General features: G+C 37.2%; 1 protein-coding gene and 1 pseudogene across 18 annotated transcripts in view; both read right to left on the minus strand.

The window, feature by feature from the left end:
* Positions 1-20,686, minus strand: part of Slc8a1 (solute carrier family 8 member A1) — a 349,978-nt gene that overhangs the window by 247,958 nt on the left and 81,334 nt on the right. The gene's annotated exons all lie outside the window — the stretch shown is intronic.
* Positions 9,768-9,928, minus strand: LOC117286722 (annotated as a pseudogene).

Genomic DNA, 20,686 nt, shown 5'->3' on the forward strand with positions numbered 1-20,686 from the left:
TTCTTATCCATGTTTCCTTAAGTTTATGGCTGCCATTTTTCAGCGGTAGAGAAAAATGTTATGTACCTCACCGCAGGACTTCCATTCTATTTTTTTCACCCTAGGAAAGTGAAACAAAAGCATCTCAGTTTTGTCCTGGAGTCTTTAGCCACCCATTCGCCTTGATTGTACCATTATCACTCACCCCTGTGCTTTGAAAATTTTCTCTCTCTAATTAAAGCTTCTGCTTAGCTATTAACACAGTTGTGCCACTTGGTTTTCATTTGTGACTTATTTCTCCAGAAGCAAGTCACAGTTAACAAAATTAAAGCCATGAATTTCTTCCCTAATTAAGCATTTGTGTCTTCCATAAATGATACTCAACTGTATGTGATGTAAGTTCAGTGTACAAATGTACATAAAAACCATCACACAAACCATTTTGGAACTTAAATTTAGATATAAACTGGTACTTAAAGTTAATCCTCACTGAATAGGAAACATTAAAAATGAGGTAAACTAAAACATCAAGCAATTCGGCATTATTCAGTATACTGTGCCAATTCCCTTTATTCAAAAGCAAACATTTTGAAAAACAATAATTCTCCCATTAAATCCAAGTACTAAGAGGACAGTAGATTCTTAATGGCTCAAGGAAGAACTGCACTGGCTCCCTAGTTAGTAACTGAGTAGTATAAACTGCCAGGGAGTTTTCTCAGTGGCTCCCTATGAGGAACCCCAGCCTCCACTCTCACATTTTTCAGCAGGGAACAGAAGTCCATTAACTGAAGTTTTCTATATTGAGAAAGACATTACTGTCCACAATGAGGTAGTTTAGCCCTCACTCTCTCTACAGCATCAAATTGAGTAGATTTGTTTTAACTTTGAAACTGTCAAATCATTGACCATCTGACACCTTAGGTATTCTAAGAAGTCTTCTTAGGATCCTGGAAACCTTTCTGTTATAATTCCCTCACATTTTCTTTCCTCCAGTCATACATGACCTGAGAAATTCAATGCTTTCAGTTCAGACAAGTAAGAATAATTCTTGTGTGAGATTCAAAAAGTATAGGACCTGTACAAAGAAGGAATTCTTGTACCCAAAACAAATGCGTAACCAATAAAAAAGATTAATAATAGCATTGTCTCTGAAGCCAAGAGCATGAAAATATAGCTACGAAGTAAAATTAAACTTCTGATAGCGCCATACGTGTCCTAAAGGAAATAAGCCAAAAACTTTTGTTGTTTCTCAATATTAGGCGCCGCTGTTTCGCTTGGTTATTTGAACATGTGACCATTCATAAATTTCAGATTATTATGGATTTGCAGATCCACGGTATGTAATAGAAAGTATCAGATTATCGAGATAAAGTGTATCTATGAATGTGAACAAATGTCTGCACAGGTTTCTCCTTTCTGATCGATAGTATAAAATTATGTGTACACGTATCTAATAACAAACCTTTCTCCTCTGGTTGTGTATGCCCGTGATAGTCGAACCCTGGACTCTTGATCTTCACCTGCAAACACTGAGATCGTCTCTACACTTCCGCTCAATGCACTGGTTTTACTGACACCTTCAGGAATTGTTATGATACTTTTTTTGCAACCAATAACAGTGATTTTAAAAGAACGTATTAAAATATGTGATTTTATGAACAAGCCATCGAGTTTGTAAAATTCAATATTCCAATAGCTTGTGCTAACTGAGAAAACAAATCCAAGAAATATTTAAGTAAATTAATGAGCAGTCATTTTCCCACTGGTCTTCTATGTCTTTATGTTCATCAAAAGAAAGAATATGGACTTTAAGGAACAATGGTCCAGTTCACAGTGACATTTCTTTTCTTACATTTCCATGATGTGAAAGCAGAACTAAAGCATCCTAGTAGTTTCAAACTGGCACAAGTGCATCGCTTCCTAGCTTGAAATGCCTAATTAACCAGAAAGCTAGTTTCTGAACAGCTAAGCAGATTGCCCCAAGAAAGGCCCCACTGCAGTTCAAGTGAATGGTGAAAAGTAGGCTATCAAAGTGATTTTTCTGTTTTATAGACAAATTACATTCAAGTAACTGACAAATACTAAATTTTCTTCCTTTCCAAACCAATGAAAGCTTAGGAGTGACAGCATCTATGTTTGCCAAATACTTATATTCAGAAGTAAATTTGTAAACCCTTGGAAATTCCATAATTTACCAAACCACTAAGCAAATCCATGTCACTACTCCTCCCCAGGCCCATAGAATGCATTTCATTTTAACAGAGAATTTGAATCAATAATGTAAATGAAGTAGTCCTCATAAGGCAGACAGGGGAAAATTGCTACTCAAGCCTGCTTTCCAGTTCCCCTAAGAGATATCCCAATAATTGGACATAATGCCAAATTTCAAGGCACAAATAAATCTGATTCTTGATAATAAATGGAGAAGATGCTGAACCAGGATTAGTGGTTTAGAGTTAAGATGAGCTGTTAGGTCTACATTTGCCAAGAGAAATTTTTGGAAGAAAAATTAAAATAAATATGGAACACACTGTGGATCAAAGCCAAGGGTTGTCTTAAATATAGATTTCTTACGAAAAATGCATGTTTCCATGTCTTAAAATGGTAGCTTTTGAGAAGAAGTCATTAAAACACATAGATAACTCATGATGTAACAGTTACCTCCTTATCCAGCACATTCTACAATTAGAATTCTTAGGAAACCCCATCCCCCAATTCATAATCCAATTTCCAAGAAAGAGAAAGTACTTCACCTTTTACCTTTAAATGGTAGTGCTTGCGTGACAGATAGTGGTTGGTTTGCACTTTTTAAAAGAATCAACAATTATTAAAATGGGAAAAACGAGGTCATTCTTCAACTGTCTCAGTCATTAATGAATTCAATGAAATTAAGTGTTTATATTAGTTAACAAGTGTTTCATTTCTTCCTTGCCTGCTTGCTGTCCTCCCTCTTCCCCCTTCCTCTCCCTCCCTTCTTTCCTTCTCTAGTCAGTCTAGGAAACATTCCAGCTATAAGTTGATCATATTAACAGTGTTAACTTGAAATCCAATTTAAATTTCCATATATTTACCATACTCTTTGAAAATGATTAGCACAACTTGGAATAACACGTCAACTAAGGCCTCAAAGACTATTACAATCTTGACAAAATCCTCTTTCTCAGTATCTTCCATTACCCTACATGATCACAAGTATGTATTACCAGCTTTCTGTAAAAATGAGTTTCTGAATGTTTCCCACACAAGGAAAAAGTTACCTTTACAAAATATACATGGACACACACACAGGAACAGAGGCCCAGTTTTAAATTCTGCATATTCTCAAAACTTTGTACATGTAAGTCAAAGAGTATGCTAAATATGACCTCCCCTTAGGGCATTTCCTCTTTGATAGTCAATGTAAAAATAATAGAAAATATCACTGTTCTTGGAGCAGTGTGCTTTCCTAAACTTTCCAATACTTTACTACTTCACAATTATTTTTCCAAGATGCTATCACGTCCCCCAGGCAATTTTAATATAGTACTGGGTACAAATATGACAGGGAATTTACAATCTTCTAAATGAGTTGTAGAGCTGTCAATGTCTGTAGCTCCTACTAGGGACGGGTAGAGTAGAGAGGGATGATGTCTCATGGTCTGTGGGGAGGACTGAAGGCCGATGGTGTGCTTGTGAGCTAGGGCAGTGGGCTGTCTTCCCCACTGACAGATAAATATGGGTGTAGTGGAGCTACAGGAAAACCAAGACCTTCTACCATCCACAGCTGCACATGTGGTGCCAAGGACTTGGCCACAAAGACAACTGGAATGGTTCTGCATTTCCATCTAGTCCTGCAATCTAACCGCTATTAGCTCAACCTCTGTGATTTTTAAAAGTATTTTAAGAGTTATTTCTCCGAAGTTGTTAACTACCTGGGGTTTAAACAGTGTCCGATACACATGTCCCATATCTGTCTCATACTGATTTCTTATACACGAAACAGGAACAACACAATCCTCTGTGCTGTGTTCTTTCATTTCTTCACCATTGTTTTGTTACAGTATCAGAACAATGCAGAATGGACTGAACATCAGGCCAAGTGAGCAGGTGAAGCTGAGTTCTACCCTTTCTAAATGAGCTTCGAAAGTCACTCACCCAATCTCTATGAACTATTCCCTTCTCTGAGAATTAAGACATTTAAATACGATTTTCTATAGCTCTTTTGTTTCATTTCAGCAGTTTCTAATTCCTTGGTACTTTTCCTTCTCCCTACCTTTTGCCTGTGTTCCTTTCTCCTTTTTTATTTTTGATTTTTTAATCTTTCACGTCAGTTAAGTTTCCTCCCATTTTTAAGGTCCCTTGTCCTGAGAAAAGATCATACTCTCTAATTCAAACTCCTATATCTTTTAGTCTTAATGGCTATCAGTTTCTTTCAACAAATTCTTTCTCTATCTGATTTATACGGTGTTTCCAAATTCCTGGCCATGAGCATGCATTCGATGAATATTTTTGGAATAACTGACCTTAGTAATCATCTCTTAGAGGAGTTCTTTAGGCAAAAGAGATAGTCAAGCAGAGGTCACTTTGCTTTTCTGGCCGAGTCTCTTCACAAGGAGCTAGGTTATTGTTCCAGCCTTTTCTTTCTAACTTCTTCTTCTTTTTTTTTTGTTGTTGTTTTTTTTGTTGTTGTTGTTTGTTTGTTTGTTTTTTGGTGCCGGGGATTGAACTTGGGTCCTTGCGCCACTGAACCACTCAGCTAAATCCCCGGCTCTCTAACTTCTTTCTAATGAATGGTTATTGATTCACTTGTGGATGCAATTACCGACCTGTTGGCATTTATTCACTCAAAAATTCAGGCATTCATTTATAATTGCGTCATGCACCAAGAAATCTTTTCCACACCTAAGAAAACATTTTTAAAGGTTATGATTTATATTTATGATATTCAATGATTTTCTGTCATACTAGATGGTACAATGGCTCATCAAAAGTATGGTGTGTGTTTAAGTAAAACAAAGACACACTGCCATTAACTTCCCTCAAAATATTCCCCCTCAGTTTGAACACACTTATCCCATTATTCTGGCCACTTTCTGCAGCACTTCTGGCAGTCCTCTTTCATGAGTGTTTTTATAAAATGTGATAAAAAACACCAGGAATGCTGTGGCCTAGTGCCATCCAACAGAAGGGTAGGCTCAAAAAAAAAATGTGATAATATTTTCATCTACCTTACTCACTGGATCTGGCCTTGTGAGAAAACTCTGGCTCTTTGCTAAAGTAAAAATGACCATGAAATAAATGTTTTGAATCATTCATTGAGGCAGCTACAATAATGCAACTAAAGATATTGATGAGTAAAGACTTCCGGACCTGCTTTAGAAAGTGGCAAGCATGAGGGTCAATATTTTGAAAGAGATTAATGCCCATGTGTCTTTTACGGTAGTAATTTTTTAAATGTAAGTATTCATTGTATTTTGTGATCACACCTCATATATTTGGTGATGAAAGGGGTCACATTTTCTTTAGCTTTTTATAGTTTCTTCCTTACCTCCAGTCTCCAACCAGCCAGCTCCTAATAGAATTTGGGGCATTAAACAGTGTTAAGTATATTTTTATGATAATATGGCTTAACCCAATCATATCTGATCTCAAAAGTCTTGATTTTATGTTGCTCTTTGTTCAGTTTGCAGGTGTTCAGACAAGTATCAACCCCCTCAACTTATAAACATTTTCTTTTAAATTGTGGATATCTTCTTTGCTGTGGTTCATCTCTACGGATTCACACAATCTGAACTCTATTTGAAGGTATCAAGCAGAGAGACTGTCTCCTGTTTTATTTTCTACATTTCCCTTCTGCAACCATGGGGAATTCTGCACTGAGGACCTTCCTTTAACACAAAGAACACAATAAAAACATAGTTCAGTCCCCTGATTGACCAAAGCAGTTAAAAGAGTTTCTAGAAAAAGGGGGTTTCAAATAGGGGGCCCAACTGTATAAACTGAGACTATAATAAAATAGCTCCTGATTAACAAGCTACTGTACACTGAGGCATGCCTTACTCTTAAAGGTCCACATTTTAGAGGGGCTGCAATTTAAATATTTAAATTCTATGTTCTTTATTCAGGCTTGGTAATACTAATTGTAAATGCCTTGGGCTTGACTAATTTCAGTCCAAGCTTGAAAGATTTGGCACTGGAGCTAATTTTAACTGCACTACTGAATTAAAAGACATGAATATAGGAAATAATTTGCAACCTTACAATCACAAATTTTTTTTCTTTGTTGACTTAACTGCAACTACACAGAAATTAAAAAGTATTACAACTACAGAACATACTTTATTCAGAGTTAATGATAACATTTAAATATCACTTTTGATAGTACTATGAATATACAATTCAAAGGAGAGTCTGTGAAATTGTGTTTTTTCTATAGTCTCTTATACTTTTGAAACCATGAGACAAGAATGCAAGGTACTTTTTTCAGACAGAAACACTTCCCTGAAATAGACACATTGTTATGAGTTCTGACACACAGTTGAAAGAGTCCATTCCTTGCAGAAAATACCACGTATAACTTCCCAATCATGTTTTGTTACATATGTATATTCTGACTTTTCTTCTATTGAGAAAACGAATCTACACTCTACTTGGAGTGAACAGAGACACTGGGGTTTCTACTCCCTGTATAGTCAAAAGAAAATGGATTATTCGGCTCTTTATCAAAAACTTCCTGTTTCAGAATTGTCCAAGTAAGCTGCTGCCCAGAATTAAATTTGAACCCTTAAAGGTTTTTGAATTCAAAATTATTTGGAAACACACACACACACACACACACACACACACACACACACACATGCAAAAAATATCAGTAATTCCATTTATCAAGAGTGGGTATAATCACCTATTTACAGTCCTCATTCTTACGGCACAATCTCCATATACTGCTTAGCTTGTTGAAGACAAAAGGGTTGGAAGGGTGGGCATATAATGAGCCTGGGAATGAAAGAAATAAGAGAAACAGGATGCTCAGGTTTTTGAAAATAATTACAGCAGAAGTCATCCTGCTCTTGACATAGTGTAGTACGTGGGATGCATCCCACGCTGCACTGCACCGTTATGAAGCTAAAAGGCACACGTGACAATGAGGGTGCAGTTGAATGTACATGGTCTCCTTGCCCCTGCTTTGGCTTCGGTTTTGCAACTACCTATCAATTAATCTGCGACTTCATTAATAGCGATACTCCATTTCTCCCACCCACGTCGACAGAAACTGGAGTTTGGTGAACTATTTAAAAAGTACCTGGGAACAATCACAAAGTAGCAGAAGAGAGCAATGGAGAGGGGGAAATAGAAAGTGTAAGGAAAAAAGAACGAGCCGCTTCTGAAAGCAAATACTAGAGAAAGCTTGTTAGATTAAAAAAAAAAACTTTTAGGTTTCATTTCTCAATAAATCAGAGGGCAAGGGTAGAATACGTACCTCTTTTCGCTAGAATTTTAGGCTATAAAACTTAAAGATGGTTTATTAGATTATTACAATACCCTTCTGAGGGCAATGATGTAATGAAAAAAATCAGACCACTGAATTATCCTGATTTACAGAAATACCAACAAAATCTTCCAGTTTGAATTGTTATGGCCTGAAATAGGTTGCAATCAATGTCCATACTAGGGATCCCACCGAAAGTAATATTGCTTGGTTTGCATTAAGACTTTCTACGTGGTGACTATTATAAGAGCACCATATATATTCGACTCGAGTTTATATGAGTATTATAGGAAAAACTGCTGATATTTAGAGCTAAGAGCAGAGCTCTTGCCCAGCATTCATGAAGCTCTGAGCACAAAGCAAGATATTTGCCTGCAAATATAGCAATGAAAAAAAGAGAACTGTAAGATTTTCCTGGTATGAAAATATAGTTATGATCATTATTCTAGTGTGCCACCATAAAACATAGCCTCTCACCCTTTAAACTCATGCCAGCACTGTGAGAACAAATTTAATCTTTTTCATGAAGGAAACTGAGTTTTACAAACACATTCATGCCCATAAAGCTAGCAAATCAGGCTCAAAATAATTTTTCTATCCCAGGAATATGTCCTTTCTATAATATTGCAATACATATGAAAATTTAATAAATGATTCTGAAAATTATTTTTTTCCAATTGGCTTTGATTTGGGGAGTAGACTAAAGTTGTTTGTCAGTAATATCTCTTAATAAAATGAATGATTGAGAAAATGCAGACCAAATTTTTAAAAGAATTACCTATGAGTTTTAATTTCAGAAGAGCATTTTAAGAGGCATTTAAAATGGAAATAGTTATTGCTGGAATCCAGAAACACTTCAAAGGTAGCAGACTAAAAGTATATTAATGGCTAGCACAAGATTTATACATAGTAGACAATAAATACTAGCAGAAAAATTTTGGTTTGGAATCGAACTAGGGCCTTGAGTATGCTAGGCAAGCATTATACCACTGAGCTTCAGTGAACAGGCACAAACTCTTAGGCAGCTTTTGAAAAAAAAATGAAGTGAATTATTTTCATATATAAGTACTGGTAAGGTTTCCTAACAATTGATTTTACTAGAAAATCATACACAGACATTAGGAATGTAAATTGGTAAAGATTCTCTTAAAATAGCTTCATGAAAGTTACTAAAAGCATTACCATGTCTGTATATTTTGATCTCCTTATTCAAGTTTAAAGATTTAGCCTAAAGAACTAACAAACTAGTTGGCCATGATTTTTGTGTTTTCTCAAAAACATGCACTTTAACATTAATTGTTTATGCATATTTACTTATATAAAGCACCATCAAAAAAGATTAATAGCGGGTTCATTAATTAAATTATATTCACAAAATGAAACATAGTTCAAATACTAAAATATTCTTTTAAGGAGATTTATTTCTGTAATTAATATGGTTAATGCAGATATACACAACAAAACAAAAATTATTTCTACTAAAATGTGAAAAGGTAACTATTTCCATTTTGTGAAATTATAATTTTCTCTTTATATTTTAAAAAGATGTTATATTGGGCATACTATTTTTACACATATGCCTAAGCTAATTTAAAATTAATATGCTACATAGTATCATAATGGATAGAGGTTTCCCCAGGGATGAGGCATGAATCTAATCTTTTCGAACACACTAAAACCACTGAAAAGACATGAAATAACTAACCCATTCTCACTTTCCAAGTAAATATTTGAGCTGAGTTTTGAACGAAACACTCATTTTGGAATTCATGATCAACAAAGCCTTGCTGTACTGTTTATTTTACAAAGGTACTTAGTGATTTGACAGAATATATTAATCTCCTGGGGAAAACGATCCTGTTTAACTGTGACCCTTGCCTATAGAAGTTTATACTTTTTGTGGGGAGACAGCTAGCTGGTGATTCTGGTGGTGCATTAAGTGTACTGATATTACTTATAAGCAGCGTTCAAGAACGTGTTACTTCTTAATACTGAGAACACAAAGGTTGTTTTACATAGAGTGATACTACATTTATTTTGTGGTCATCCATTTACAAGTATTTACAGGGTCTAATGCACTGGATTAAAGGCTGTGGATAATTAGCTAATTATAGCACTCATGACCATAAACTTAACACTACCTTGGAGAAGACACACACTTTTGATAGAAGCTGACTCTGGACCATAGGAATGGAGCACTTCTTAAGAGGAGGGAGATTCAGATTGTTTGCTTACTTACATTTGATCACTGATGCTTGACAATGACAAAGACAGCAGAGATTTTACTGGTTTCAGAAATTTCTCTTAAATTCATTGGCTAATATTGTATTCACAAAACCACAGGTGCTAAAATTGCAAAGACGTATGTCAGTCATGTTAATAAAAATTTGGACTACTATGATTAAGATCAATTTGGAAAACACAATTTTATTACGGGTGAAAACTCTACACTTGATCTTAGCCAAAAGGCCAAGAAGTGATGGGTGGAAACTAAATGAATATTTTATTGTTATTGTTCACCTAAGTGTCCTCTGAAATGTTAGACATTAATCTTGGTGGGGTTTTTTTTTCCTTGTGGAGGTTACTGCTGATTTTTAAAAATTATCTATTCTGAGAAATTTCTTTTTTTCTTGATAAAGTCAGGAAGAATCAGAAGAAACTAACATTGGTGCGCTAAAGCACACCATATAGGATATATAAATATCCTATATTTATTCTTCCCCTCCAAATACCATGTGACTCTAAAAACTTCACAGCTGGTAACTCATTTGAGGCCTCGTTATAATAAAATCATTGCATAATATGATATATATCAATAAATAGGAACACAAAGGTATACTATTTGTCAAAAAGTTTCACTCAAACTTCTGCTTATAAAGCATAGATTTATATCTCCTACTCTCCAGATATGAACACAGTGGGTTTACACAAAAAAGACATCATGTTTTCATAAACTGCAAGCTGAAACACTGTAGATACAATATGTGTTTTGCCAGATATTCCACAGTGCTACTTCTTCATTCTGCTGAGTAATATCAATCTCGTGGCCGATTAAAACTATCAGCTACTATTTTACCTAATAAAATTTCTAAGTCTAGTGATTCTATTTCTGTTCTTACAGTATTGATTCCTCCTTGTGTTAGACTCTACATTGTTTTTGTCTTGAATGGTCTATGATTACCTGTCACCGAATTAATTAAAATTTTATGCTCTTCGGTTATTTTTCTGTTCCATCTATATTCTTAATTTTAAAAGATGGCTTCTCAGAGTCTCCCGGAGGTTTACTCATTTGTCATATACGTTCGCAATACCTCTTTCCTCTTTTTAAATCAATAAACAAGCTTAATTTGTCATATCTTTGTGATGAGTCACTATTATTTGTTATGGAAAACATAATGTTAACTTGATTTAAATCGATTTGGGTTATGGGTAAAGGTCAATATTTTTCTCTCTACTCCTACACAACCACCCTGAGGGGAAAAATATGACATCTTAAATGAGGAAGACATTAAGGTACAAGTCTAGCAAGACAACAGGTTATCAATTGAAGAAAATCTCTGCAGATGGCAAAACTGGGGAAGACAGAGACACATTTGTATTTATCTGCGCGCCAAAGAGCACTGGCTGCGAGGCTCCAACAGGTACAGCACAAAACAAGAAGCGCATTAAGGGGCAGGCCCTGGGGAGATCACAGAGTGCGTGAACAAGGCTGGTAAGGGCAACCCCAGAAGCACACCAGCAGAGCAGTGTGCCAGGCGTTTCTCTAGAAGGCCTGCACAACAAAGGGAGAAGAAATAAGGTAAGGCCGAGGGTCTCCAGAGACTGTGGTGCTGCTACACAATAGTTCTTTGCAGACAGAGCAAGGAACATCGGAAACTTCCTTTCAACAAACAAAGTGAAACAAACAGAATTGTGAATTTTTTGAGTGCTGCAGAGACACCGCCATACTCATAATCCCATAGGCCATGGAAACTCTACAGTTTCCAGAAGACATAGAAGAAAAAAAAAATATTTGGGGGTTGGGGCTGGGACCCGGGTCAAACTTGAGCTTGCAAGGCAGACACAGTGCTACTAAGCTAAATCCCTGGCCCAAAAATCAACTGTTTTAACCGAGATGAAAAAAAAAAAAAAGAAAAAAGAAAGAAAGAAAGAAAGGAAAAAAGAAACACTGCCAATACGGTTTTAACCAGCAAACCACTGGAGTTGTGGATTAGGTATAATGGATTCCCTCATCACTGCCTCCGAATCGAATTCATTTCCCATCTGTTTCTATTCCAGAAGACATATTTACTAGCTGAGTTGCAGTAAGATGATTTTGAGAAGCTTCATTTGTTGAAAAGGGAGGGGATATGAATACATAAAGCAGACAGAGACATTAAATGCAAAATTTTAGTTTCTAACAACCAGTGCTCTCTTATCATAAGTATCTTCAAAAGAAAAGCAATCACTGTACTTTTCTGAGATCGCAAGTACATACAGAGTTGTAAAGATCAGAGTGGCCATGACTCATCTTCGAATTGCTGCCCCTGTATAATTATTAATAGTGTCTCTTTCACTTACAAAGGTGTTCCAACTTGGAAAATAAATTATATGGTTATCCTGAATAAATTATAACAGGAATGGCAATTTAAATGGGGCACTGAAACAAATCTGGCCGAAATGACTCTAACGGTTAAATCCAGCAGGCCTAAATAATTTGGCAAGTTGATAAGTTACCAAGATGAAGAAAGAAGGATTTAAGCTCCTCTTATTTTGGTTTTTATGTTATTTGTTGCCTCCAACATATACTGTTTTTATAAAGAACTATATAAAGAAAACTACGGCATTCACTGAATCAGATAATAAAAAGAAGTATAAGTCAAGTTTCCTCAAACTTGACTATAAATCATATTCAGTGTTATGTCATCTTTTTTTAATGCCTTTTCTCAGGGTAATAATTTTGAGGAGAAAAGAAATTCATACATCATTTACCTTAATGTCTTAAGTTTCCTGTCAGGAAAACTGAAGTTCTGGGAAATGTCTTGCCTAAAGTTGATGGTCAAGTTACTGACAGGCTAACCACACCAGCGGTGCAGGGAGACCAGCTGAGGCTGGATGTCTAATTCCCAAATCACCTGCTTCCTTCTGCGTTCCTCCCTGTCCCCTGAATTGTATTTGTTTGATCATTTACAAGCCTCCCATAAGGGAAAAAAGTCACCAATGTCTAGCTTTTCCTTATGTTGGACTACATGGGAAAGGACACACACTGACATTTTCTTTTTTCAGCTTTAATTGAGTTTATTGGTACATTTTAGGGATACAGTACAGTTACATTCATTGTTGGGATCTTGTACCTCTGCATGCCAAGTCTTGATTCTCATTTTTTCCCCTTACCCCTGCCCTCCCTTCACCCCCTCCTCCCTCCCCATTTACAAACACTTCATTTTCATTTTTTCATTTTCTCATATTTTTCCCTTATTACCTTTCCCCTACCTTCCCACTTTCCCTACACCTTTAGTCCTTTTCTTCCCACTTCACAATGTCAGTTATCTCATTAGGATCTTATGTACTATTACAGTTTATTCACATCAGAGAAACTATTCGGTATTTACACATGTGTGACTTGTTTGTTTCACTTAGGAGTATATCCTCAATATGCATCCATTTTCCTATGAATGCATCTAATTTCTCATTCTTTATGGCTGAGTAGTATTCCATTTTATAGAAAAACCACATCTTCTTTATCCAGTTTCCAACGGATGGGCAAATGGGCTGTTTCCAAGATTTAGCTATTACAATTGTCATTATTTGCTGATGATATGATACTCTACATTAAAGACCCAAAAAACTCCACCAAAAAACTTCTAGACTTAATTGACAGATTCAGTAGAGTATCTGGATACAAGGTGAATACCCAAAAATCAACAGCCTTCTTATACACAAATAACAGACTCACAGAGAGAGAAATAAGGGAAAAAAATCCTTTTACAATAACATCCAAAAAAATGAAGTATCTAGGAATCAATCTAACAAAAGAAGCAAAAGATCTCTACACTGAAAACTATAGCACTCTGAAAAAAGAAATTGAAGAGGATATAAAAAAATGGAAAGATATCCCCTGCTCCTGGGTAGGAAGAATCAACATACTGACATTTTAATTTACCAACTTCGTTTTTCAGGGGACAAAGTTAGCAAGGTACATAAATGTGCATTTTGAAACTTCTTGGATTATTAATATTTCTTTATTTTTGAACCTCAAAAAGGAGGATTTCCCTCGTTCTAAGTCTTGTCACTGCCTTCAATGTGACAAATTTCAATACCAAAAAAAGAACAAGAACTTTGGGAAGGTTGGCTCAGACGACACCACTGGGAATCGTAAACTAAACAACAACAACAACAACAAACAGAATCAAGTCATGTTTATCAATACACAATGCAACACAAAGTTTAACTGGCTCCCAAAACAACTGTTAAGATTAATTGTGCTTTGAGTGTAAATTTTTTTTAAAAATTTGTTTAAGGCACTGCACCTGCTAAAACATGAAAACATAGAAACTTCTGTCTTAAAAGTGCTCTTATTTTCTCTCCTCACACAAATTGATCTACTGTTAGATATTTGAACTGAATGAGAATAGTAAATGAACCCAAGGAAGTAAGATCACTAAAGTGATCACATTGATATACAGTACTCCTACTCACTGGATGGAACACACTGAAACTTCTTGCAATACGTTTTAATTTTATTTAATGTAAATACATATTTGTATCTTCCTCTCTAACACCCATGATAGTTTAGACTGGATCATGCTTATCAAGGAAATTTTTTAAGGAAAAAATGAGGTGCACGCTGTGAACATCCAGGAGAATCATAATGGTGAAAAAATGACTAGCAGGGCGTAGTGGCGCATGACTGTTATCCCAGCACTTGGGAAGCTGAGGCAGGAGGATCACTGTGAGTTCAAGACCAGCCTGGGCTACATAGTGAGTTCCAGATCAGTCTCAACTACATAGTGTTAAAAAAAAAAAAAAAAAAAAAAAAAAAAAAAAAAAAAAAGAAAAAGAAAAAATGACTATCATTTCATACCTAACCACCACATGTTTTTTGCAAATGGCAAGGGGTTTTAATGATTTGCAAAAGGAAATAACTTGCCCTGGAATCATTTATTTAAAAACAAAAGCAAATAGTAAAAGAAATTAAAATAGTATTTTTTGGGGGGCCAGAGTTATTGAATTCCCATAGTGTATTGATCTTTATCATTGTTGTTTGATGTAATTATTTTTTTTTCTACTAAATTTTGAGCTGGGAAAAGAGATCGCCTTAACGCTTAAGTTTCTAGATTGTGTACAAAACAAATTACCATTAAAAAATAAATAGATTGTTATTGGATGGGCTGATTATAACACAGATGGTCACAAGGATCAGAGTTGGTGGAGAATAAAGGTAGCTTTAGATGGTAAAGGAAGAAGCAGCATTTCAGGCATCCTGAAGACTTATGGGCAGGTTGCTAATGTCTTGGATTCTCATAAGACAGCTTTCGGGTTTAAAGGAAAGAAATCACCTCTCTCCACAGATTTATTTATTGCAGAGTAGCAGTAAGAACGTGCCCCTGGCATTATCACATGAGCTATTTCACCTCATAGTAGCCACACAAGAAGTAGACATTCCACTATTTCAATACAGTGTGTTATTAGACCGCTAATAATACCCCCCAATGGTAACTCTGAATAACTCTCTATACTATAATTTCTCAGGCTTGCTCATACCCCGGTGAACGTCTCTCAGGGAAAAGGAGATGCAGAGCATGGAGAACCAAACTGCAGATTTTTTTCTTCCTCCACTTGTTTCAGGTGAAATGTGCTGAAAGCATATGGAAGACACATAAGGTAAGTCCTAGACCTACCCAACAGCTACACGACTTGCTGTAGTAACAAAATCCAGGAGTCAGCATACTTGGTCTTCAGCTTTGGCTCTGCCATCTAGAACTCATCTAAATCTTTGATGTTAAGCTGTCCACTTGCAGAAGCCTTCTTTGACTTCCTTCTGCTCTACTACATTTAAAAAAAATCTCTAGGACACTACCACCACCCTAATATCTCAAAGACTTGATGTAAAATGAAATAGAAATCATGGAGCTTTGTTAATGGCCAAGTGTCAGGCAACAGAAAATGCTCATCTCTGACCCCCCTCATGTCCATGATCCCTCTTAGCCCTCACTGGATCCCTGCTCTCAACACTATTCCCTTGCTTCTCTCCCTTCCTCCACCAAAATGAATCGAAGGGCTGCACTTTGGGCAGCATTTTCTTATAATTTGGATATTTCTCTGTTGCTAGGCTAACAAAGGCAACTGCCATGTATGGCTTGAGTGGCCCTCCCCTGAGCTCAGCACCCAAGAATACACACACACACACCAACACATGCTAAGAAGCATGTGTGTTTTAAGAAAGGGAAGCTTAAAGGAGAAGATCCTGTGCCTAAGTGTGTCCCAGTCAGGCTTTTTAAAAAATGTGGATGGGTGATCACCTTTTTAACTAGCGATTATACTTCTGTAAACTGTTTAGAAAGTAAAAACAGTAACACACACAGAGAAACGCACAGAAGCACACACAGTAAATACAAATGGCTCATAAAACTAGGTAGACTAAAAAAGTATACTCAAGGGTCAAAGACCGAGACCCACCTCCAAATGTCTCAAGGGCTTCATATATAAAAATTCATAGCCATTCCCGGTGGCATGCACCTGTAATCCCAGCACTCTGAGGCAGCCGAGGCAGGAAAATCACAAGTTTGAGTGCAGTCTAGGTAAAGTCAGTGACTTAGTGAGAACCTGTCTAAAATATTTTCAAAAGGCTCAGGCTGTACCTCAGTGTGAATGACCCTGGGCTCATTCCTCAGTACTGAAAAAATATTATCAATTAATAACCAAATAATCAAAAAGAGTAATTTAAATCCATTCAGCTTACAATGACTATTGAAGTCATATCATATTAAGATATCCCTTCCCTGAAAGAATTCAAACTTGTACGATACACTTCAGTTACTCAAACAACTAACATTTGTACAAGAAGGAAGGATGCTTTCATTCTAGATAGTACCCGATAAATGTCTGGACTTAATATTTTTATGTTACCATCTTATTTTATCTGCTTTCATAGTTACATCCATATGTTTATTTATTGTACTATAATTATCCTATACTAATACCTTCCTTTCTACTGTGCCACCTGAAATCCAGATAAATCACTCCCTGTACTAGATCAGTTTACAACATCCCAGAACTCACCCCCGTTGAGGTACTTTTACATATTAACAGTAATTCATAAAGATTTCTGCTTTTCCTCTTTCCTTGATAATCTATCTGGCCACCTTCGATATCGTGTTAGGATACTTTGAGATGCTCGGTTTACCATATTCCTGGTTGTGATGTCCAAAGAGCCTCATGTGTCCATAGTCACTCAGATCACACTGTCAGAAAGGACTCAGCTGTGAATGACTTGAACTTTCCCTGGTAACATCCAAGTTTAGAACATAGAGTAGAATTAGAGTAGAATGTTCCCTGCCTCACACTCCTCTAAGTTTGTTGCTGTGGTGAAAAATGAATCAGATCTGAATTGTTCTCTATTTCCACTCCTCTCATCTCCCAGAGACAGAGCTCAAACCCTGATTGGAGTCAGGTGAGGTGGGGACAGGGAGGTAGCGGGAGTTGCGAGGTTCTCTTCCAGGGAAGAGCCGGCACACATGGCTGTGGTGGCCTGATGTGGTCACAGTGACAATGGCAGCTCATCTTCATTTGTTCTCAGCTTACAAGAGCTCAGGCAAGAGGCACTGAGGCAGACAAAGATGCCATGGACACTCAGGGAAGCATCAGAGCTGACTCCACACACACTGCCCGTGCCTGGACCCCAGTTCATCTCCTCCAGCAGACGTGAAGCTCTCATGGTGGGGACTATGTCGCAGTCACCACTGCTATTCCGGCATCTTGCCAGGGACTTGAGACAGATGCGGTGCTAACAGAACAGTTCAATGAGTAGCATCCCAGACTTACTACACTGCACAAGCTACTCCAGCCTTCTCAAACACACCCAGGCACACACCTGATTTCAAGGACAAATTTGCTGTCTATTTTTAATAAAGAAGCAGCTGAATGAATCCCATTTTTATTTTCTCACATACCGTCTTGTATTAGCTTGAGCAAGAATCTGGGTGAATTCCAGGCTCCTCTTCATTTTAGCAATAGCTAAAAATCTAATCAGGGCTGCACAGACTTTGTCTCCGTCTCTGTCCCTCTCCCTGTCTTCCTTCTTCATTATTTCTGCTTCTCTAGCCACCTCTGCTTCTCACTCTCCCTGCTTTCACCTCCCTCCCTCCCTCGCTGTCTCTCTCTCTCCACTCAACCTGCCTGTCTCTGTCTCTCTTTCCACAAACACAAACTCCAGACATACAGATATACACCTTATCTTGAACAGCTCATTCAAAGAGATGTGTTAAGTTTGTAATGCTTTAGTGCCCAAGAAAGAAGGCTGCCTTTGTAAGTTTTGCATTACTTGTACCCTAAGAAGTAAATGGCATGTAAACATGATTTCATTTTATTTTTCCCTTTTTCTTTGTAAAGAATAAGTGTATTGTAAATGTTATGAGTTTCTCTATTAAAGGTTACATTTAACTATATTGACAAACACGTTATCAATGGGTGTACTCCAAACAGACTAACAATTTGCCTGCAAAAGTTAAAAGCATAAAATAAAAAAAAATCTTTTTCTCAAAACCAATGTTTTTACACCTACACAGTAATTTTTATAAAGTGCATGCAAGACATCTTTGGATAGTCATCTCATTTTAGGTGGGATTCTTTACCTTGTTAAAGAATGGAATTCAATAACAAGAATGACTTGAAGTTTCACTTTACAGTGATGCATATAAAAACTCCATTTGCTGTAGGAGATGGGATTGAAGGAATTAGGGTTGTTTATTTGAGGAAAATCTTTTCATCAATAATTCTGTTAATCACCTCTGGAGTCAGAGAACAAAGCTTTTAAAATTTATTGTAAGTGCTGACTCAAAGCAACAAGTTATCCTTGATACTAATTCTTGGTTATCATTAGTTTACATTGTTGTGTAACTTGAAAAAAATGGGCCGAGAAAACACTACTTTAAATATCGAGAAAAGCTGTATTCCTTTCTCAGCTACATGCTTGAAGTTAGATGCTATAAAGTCAGAGCAGAAAGTGTCAGAAAGCTCATAATAGTGAAATTCCTCTTTAAAATTGAGGAAGAAGGGAAAACGTGCACTCTGGGATAAGAATAGATGCCAATTGAACAGGTCAGGTGCATGAAGAAGTTATAAATGTTTCATTTTCTTGCTTCTGAAACTTGGTTCTTCATGACTTTCCTAGATTAACGGATGGTGCGAATGGGAATCCAATAAACTTGATACATGTTCAAGAATTCCAAAGAGTGTAAATGGCCACTCTGTTTTCATCTTCTGAGCTACACAGGCAAGTATTGTAGCCAGGATCACAGTATCGTGTCCTCAAATACGCCTGTCCTTGGGAGCTAAAGGCCCTAATGAGACTGTGCCAGCTTTACAGTCAGGCCGTCCCATCGATGAATTCTAGATCCACCTCTTTTTACTCCTATGATTCAGAGAAAGTTAGTCTTTAAGCCTCATTTTTTTTTCTGTAAAATGAGAACAGCAACGGCGCTTTACATAAGTTGCAAATATCAAATCAAAATAGCACGAAGCCTTGCTCTTGATAAATCTTAGTGTCATCACCCTCATCACCATCTCAACTCCACCACCACCACCGCACCACCTGTCCCATAACCATTATCACCATCACCAACTTCGCCTCTGTCATCACCATGACCACCATCATCTCCACCTCATAACCGCCACTACTTCTACGACCGCTGCCCAGCCAAAGTCATGACCAACACCATTAGCACTGCCTCCTTCACCTTCATCATAACCACTACCTCCTCCTCCTCCTCCATCACCTCCTCCACTTCCACTCCCATGACCTTCTTCATTTCACAGGTGAGAAGCTGACTCCGAGCTTAAGTAATTTACTGAAAGTTACAGAGGTAGGAGAGGATGGGGACAGAGCTCAGGCTTGGGTGTGGAATCCAAGTTGTGGGATTCTCTTAAGTCTGTTTATATCTTCAGGAAGCTCAACATTGTAACAGGAAGGGGTGGCCTTGGTTTTGAGAGTCACCCTTAGTTTCAGGATATGCAGAACCCCAGATCATTCACACTTAAAACCTGAAAAAAACAAAACAAACAAACAAAACAGACACCTCTATCTGGAAAATATTCTGGGCTATTTCATTATTGTTTGAATTTCCAGGGGTACTGGAATTGCTCTGGGTGCCCCATTATTGTGAGCAGAAGTCTAAAAGCAAAGGGGGTAAGTTCAACATTTGGCTCTGTTTTTGCCCCTAACCTCCCTATCTTCAACTATCCCCAAAGAGCACAATGCCTACTGCCATTTCAGACCCTATGTAGACATGATGGAAAAGAAAGAAAATGTCATCTAGAGCCCTGAGTCCTCAAGAGAAAGACAGGAAATAAAAAAAACATTGCTCATTTAGCCTGGCTGTATAGTAAGACAGCTACACGGGCCTGTGAAAAGAAAGAACCCTGACTGGCTCAATCTTTGGTAAATAGATAAGTCCTACATAGTAGTATGCTAATCCGAAGAAGAAGCCAAGGAGCCTTCCTACAATTCTGGTCATTTGTTGACTGATGCCCCATTCCCTGGGTCTTTCTGGACTTTCCTACTTCCAAGGTAGAGACAGCAAGGCACTGTGGGAAGGCAGCATATAAAGTCCTTCTACTCACTCAGCATCTTCTACTGTTCCCCTCAGCTGGCTTATACAAGGCAGTCATAAAGAGTATCTCTAGTGCTGCTGATCCACCTTACATTTGGCTGGCTTTCTGCCTTTCCTGCCACCTGACCATGAACCATTTCTGCTCTACTGCCGAGAGAAAACTTAAGAGTTGCAAGACATTTACCTTGTATTAGGGAATTAATGGCTTTACCACCTTGACGAATGACTCTCCTGTGATCAGACTTCAGCAGCCATGACAAGAGGTGATGAGGATATTTTACAGGACAATCCCTACAATTCCTACTGCAATGCAACACTGTTCGCTGGCAACATTCCTCACCTCAGCTAATAAGGACCGAACAGCTAAATGGCAACAAATATATCATAGATGGTATAGCTTCAAGGTTGCTCCATTCAGAAGAATTAAGTA

The sequence above is a fragment of the Fukomys damarensis genome, unplaced genomic scaffold (assembly GCF_012274545.1).
Source record: "Fukomys damarensis isolate Sample0158 unplaced genomic scaffold, DMR_v1.0_HiC HiC_scaffold_2, whole genome shotgun sequence".
NCBI classification, from domain to species: Eukaryota; Metazoa; Chordata; class Mammalia; order Rodentia; family Bathyergidae; genus Fukomys; species Fukomys damarensis.